Raw genomic sequence first — 6,000 nt, forward strand, 5'->3', positions numbered from 1 at the left:
ATATCATCAACATAACTTTCTGTATTTTTAAATCTTTCTAAACTCTTCCGCGTGATTTTCAAAAAATGTTGCATAAGCTTTAACATCAACAAATTGAAGTTTTCTGAATACGTACAGCTAGTCTGAACATTCATAAGCAGTCACTGGATTTACTGGGTTTTTTAAAAACAGTTGCTAGTACTTTGTCACACCGGCATAGTATAAATTATTCTAACACGACCCGCATTTTTAACTATTGAATATAGAATAACCGAAAGTGTGTGTTATTACGCAATAAAGTCACAGTTGATGTTCTATATTTAGACATGTGACGTCATCAGTATACATGTCACGTAACCACTAAAAGAATCAGACGCGATGAAAATAAGTACGGAAACAATTTTGATAAATATCAGGTACGGCAATATTTATTTGTGATGTCGTGTTAGAATCGAAATAATATATCCAAATCGGTGATTTTATCGCCTGATAACATCACTGTTTGTCGTTAGGATGCGCATCATTTTATCACTCGGGCTACGCCCTCGTGATATAATTCGTCGCATCCGAACTCCAAACAGTGATGTTATTGAGCGATAAAATCACTGTTTGGGATATATTATTTCTTAAGCAACGTCCGAAGCCAACCGATTAAGGCTATCGACTTTAAAACTACTTGCCCCTCATCGCCGTTGGTTCAAGTTTCGCCAGGGGCTTTCAGATTGTTTTCAAGCATTGAAACTATATATCAAGCTTACAGGACGTAGGTAGTTCTACTCGTGTGGCTGTTTGTGCCTAAATTAACGAACAATGAAGGAACACTTAAGGACTTTCTCCATCCTTATAACTGGAATAAAATCATATAACCTAGTTTTACAGTGTAGGTGCGACCCTATAAAATCTACTTCTTGAACAGTCATGTTAGCAGTAATTTTTATCTGATTTGATTAGGCGATAGGACATTACCATAGCTTGATATTTATACTATTTATTCACCGTTAGTTTATTATTGATATGTGTGTTAGATGGGTCCTTCCAAATCACACACAAATACGTACATAATGTTGGAATAATTGTACTAAGATGGATGAAATGGTGATTTTATTCAAATATGGTGCTAGAATGTCGCAGATATGGGACTGAATACAGTGAATATCAACATCAATCTCGTCTTTGTACTAGTACGTTTCGAGCCAGATAATAATCAAAACTGCAATTTTTAAATATATTTACAATTACAAATGTACATTAAAATGCACTGATGTTCGCCTAACAAGTGGTATTTGTTGAAGATGAAAATAATTCATATACTGAAATAATATAAGGGTTCTTTCGCTTAATCAACACAGCAGATTTCTCTAAGCGGAAAATATCTACAACGTGCCAGCAGACAGGGCCTTTTTAACTGGACCATTTCAATGTGATTGATTTACTATAGAATAAATAGTGCAAAATTTGACAAGGCTTACATCGTGAAATGTTAAACCAGTGCAGAAAAAAATAATCTAGGTAAATATTAGCTAGAGTGTCCATATGTTATATCATGAATTTCACATTGTTCACATTCAGTCTCTCTATTCCGTATCTTTCCTATCCTTTGTAATGTTTACCATCTGGCTGTGGCGGAGGACTAGTCGTGTTATATCCCCAGGACGATTGTGGTGTGTACGGTGGAGGCACACTGTAAGGTCCGTATGCTGGCACAGAATTTCTCTGTGGTTGCTGACCTGAAACATTCGGTATAACATGTACCTGATGCGGTGATACACTCATGACATGACCTTGTCTCGAGTATTGCACAGTCCAATGATACATTTATTGTTGCATGCTATTTGAGTTCTCAGGTCAATCAAGAATAGAGGCAAACATGCAAGTTAAGATACTCCTGCGGCAACAGCGCATAAGAAGAAGGACTTGCCAAGTTTTCCGTCTGTGTCTATTGTGTCTTTCGTGCCGATGATTTCAACCAAGGCATTAAAGTCATTTAATTTTGCGTTTTCAACTCCGAATATAATTAATCCGATGATAATGAAAACACAATGGAATGTAAGTGGAATGAAAAATATTCAAAACTATAAGCACATTTGCATTATGTCAAATTTGGTTTTGACTAGGAAACTCATTTTGGAATGAATTAAACTTTTAATTTCAAGTGCAAAGGTAATATATAAAACAAATTTATAATGATTTTGTTGTGGTAATAGTGATTTATAATTATCTTAGTGGTATTTGTAAAAAAACAACCACAAACGATTTCAAGGTAGAGTGCATTAGTAATGTTTAATAGAGAAAAATATATTGATTTAATTTCACAGTGCAATGCGTGCGCATCTGCACGTTTATTTGTGAGTGTGATTTCGCGTAAATATTTACCTATAAATTTTGGATTGTTTTTTGCAATGACTTACTTGAACATAAAATCGAGAAAATATTCAATATCTTCAATGCCTTTGTCTGTCTCCAACATACAAGAATCAAACAAATGATTCCAGTAAAAACCAATCCAATTAGACCCAACGTCTCCATGGCTTGTACTGCTTTGAACCATGCTGAAATCTTTTATAAGATTTATTTGTTAATCAATGAAATGTTACAAATGGTTTTAGAAGACGAGTAAACAATTTAATTCTCATAATCCAACTACGCTGAGCCAGGTACTAGACCATGAACTAGAATTGGGGACATATTCAGAGACGCTCATTTCGCAATCGAAAATCCAACAACATAAATTATAAATCCAGTAAATAGTAACAGAGTACCAAGATTTAGACTCATTGAAGAAATAGTAAGTCCGCTATTCCTTGCCATCATGTTGACACTCACTGTATTATTTAATTAATACAATATTGAAATCAAGATAACGCGAAAAGTATCAATATATCTAAATGCTCATCGACAGTAAAATCTAACTTTAAAGATTTACAAACTTTAATTTTATAGTTGCTTATCAATGAGACACGTGATGCGGCTTAAAATTTAACAATTTATTGTTTCTATTTTTTTGCTGTTGTATTTATGCATAGCAATAAAACCCTAGATTTGTGTTGTTTTCTTTACTGTGATTAATAGAACCAATCCAAGAAAAATGATTTTGATTAATATTCGGTCCCTGTAAATGCAATTAAACACGCACCACTTTTAGCGAAACAAAAATTGTATTATACCCAAACAGGTTGATAAGAAAACAGTATAAACTCAAATACATAAATGTCTTAACGATATAATTTTCTTAAAATATGAAAGTAGAAGTGTACTGGAATAATATAAACATGTGACTGGTTCAAAACTCAAATAAACTACATTATTTCTTTTACTAGGTAAAGCATGTAAAAATATGGTATTTCACTTCTGATATGATAATCAGGTAGCAGAATATGACACAATTATGCTAGGATATACCCTCAAGTAACAATCAATTCTTCTCGAAAATGTTTTATGCGAACTGCATTTCTTTTTTGTGTGGAAAAAATGACCACCATGATGGGCACTGTAAGCAATTGAAAAATTGACGACATAGTAGAGTATTGTACGTAAAAGACACATGAATACACAAGTAACACAAGATTTACCATTCAGTTTCGGATTAACATACATTTTTATGAACAAACGCATATATTTTATAAGGACTCTTTTTTAGAAAAAAGGTTAATTTAATCATGACTTAAAAGTAATGTAGTAAATAGAGGATTTCGAATGAGTGCAAGTTCAATACTGAATTTATTATACGAGTTGAATAAAATTATATTATGCGAGTCTCTGGCGTGCATAATATTATTTTATTCAACGAGTTTAATATTCTTTTTATCACATACCCAAAATAAAGACCGTTTAAAGTGAAATAAGAGTCATTTTTCATTGACGCGTCTACAGTATAACGCTAACATTTAGCGTGTCTTTACACTATGTTTGTATAACGCTAATAACGCTAATGACGTCACGCCAAAATATATGCACGGCCGTGCAAATCCATATTTACGGAGTCGCAAAATCTACACGGGTGTGTGATAAATAAGTATTATTTGGCAAATTTGTGTATTCAATAAGCATGTTGGTAGAGATAATGTTATAAGTTGGCATTGAAAAAAATAAAATAAATAAAATAAAACAAAAAATAAAGAAAAACAGAATAAACATTTCTTTAGCGATGATAAAGAGCATATATGGGCCATAAGGCACACAAAGGCCGAAAGTAGGAATTATAGAAACTGAAATTTATAATAGAAAAAAATGTTGTGAAATCAACAATTTCCACAACATTTTCAATTGTCATGTAAATACGTTGATTGTCAAGCTCTTGTTACACGAATTTAATGAACAATGGATTGGACAGTTATTAATAGAGTTTATCCAAACAAATAAACTTATTTCATTGACTTTTTAAGCCGAACCTTAAATATAGTTTTAATATATCGCATTGGGGAGCAATAGCCACATTTAGAAGTGGGGCAGCATTACAAGGGCGATGTAATAAAGATAATTTGCTATATACAAGAACTATCTTTTGCATCTTTAGTTCTTTTGGCAATTGGTATAATTATAGTAATTAGTATTTTGTATGCAAGTCAAAATACTACTTTGTTTACATTCCCCTACCTTTACAATACATAACTACATGTTCAGCGCTACTTGCTCGGTTGGATGCGCTTAATCCATAATTTTAACATTACTAAACACATGTTTGACACATTTAAAGTATTTTAAAAATATGGCTTTCTGAGGCATAATGTGCCTTTAAGCGAAATAGAGATGTAAATTTGGTCTTGTCTAAATTGTAATTTCTTGTAATTTATTATATAATGAGCCTCGTTTGATAGGTATGTTTGACAAACTTTCGAAATATTTTATTACAATTTTGTTTAAATATATTTTTATATAAAACTGCATTATGTAAATGTGTGTTTTAACCTAAATAAATATCTTTTTTGTACCTATCTATCAAGCGAGGTTTATCATTCATTTGTACACTTGACAATGATTTTATAAATTGAACAAACATTTCTTGAATATAGAAAAATATCAAAAGTAAAGTATGTGATTTTCATTCTTTTCCGTTTTCATTTGTTGATTTTTTATTTTACTCTTTTTGTATAATACTTATTAGGGGGACTATAATTTGAGAGAGAAAAAGTCTGTGTCCGTCAATGATTTAACTGGAATTCCTCATTTGTATAACATTGTTGAAGCATACCTTTTGTAGTTAATAAGTCAGCCGCTTAATTATAATGTACAACTCAAGAAAGAGAAAAAGTGCCAGTTAGCGTCAGTGGTTCATACGGGAATCGAACCCGCATAAGTTTGTTTAGCATACAAATTTTGATCCATTCAAAGCGAAGTAACCACTCGACTACGCCGACACTCGACTAATCTTGGTTAAAATATGCGTATATATTTGTATACTCGCTTTATAAATCTATATTTTCTATTTTAAGGTATGATATGATCGCGTTATAAATAAACCGTAGATTTATCTATATCCTTATGTCAATAAATATTGGATAAAATTACATAAGCGAATAATATTAATTTATTCAAAAAGTTCAATAGATTTAGTTTAGTTTAGTTTATTGGATAATATCGTTGAGGAAAATATTCACATTTTTAATAATATCATACAGAAACTTGAGGCTGATGAAATCGATGTAAATTCGTCTATTGATGATTTATCTAAAGTTATTTTTTGATATAATATGTCCAACTACATGGTAAAACATTTAGCATTAAACCAAAAACTAATATCAAAAAGAAATCTCTCTGGTTTGATTCTAATTGTAAACATGATAACAATTATTTTTATTGTGACAAAAGATCTTTTAAAGCTACCCCGTCTGATGTTAATAGAGCCAGATTTTTACATAGAAAACATTATACTAATTTTTATTTATCAAATTTCAGTAAACGCAACCCGCGCTAATTTTGGAAATATATTAATAAATTTAAAAATAAAAGAAAGCCAGATTTTTCTGATATCAGCATTCATGAATTTGCCGAATATTTTAAGAGTTTATCTAATCTGAATCATAA

This window comes from Ruditapes philippinarum, unplaced genomic scaffold, assembly GCF_026571515.1.
Source record: "Ruditapes philippinarum isolate M1 unplaced genomic scaffold, ASM2657151v2 ctg1619_1_1_1_1, whole genome shotgun sequence".
NCBI classification, from domain to species: domain Eukaryota; kingdom Metazoa; phylum Mollusca; class Bivalvia; order Venerida; family Veneridae; genus Ruditapes; species Ruditapes philippinarum.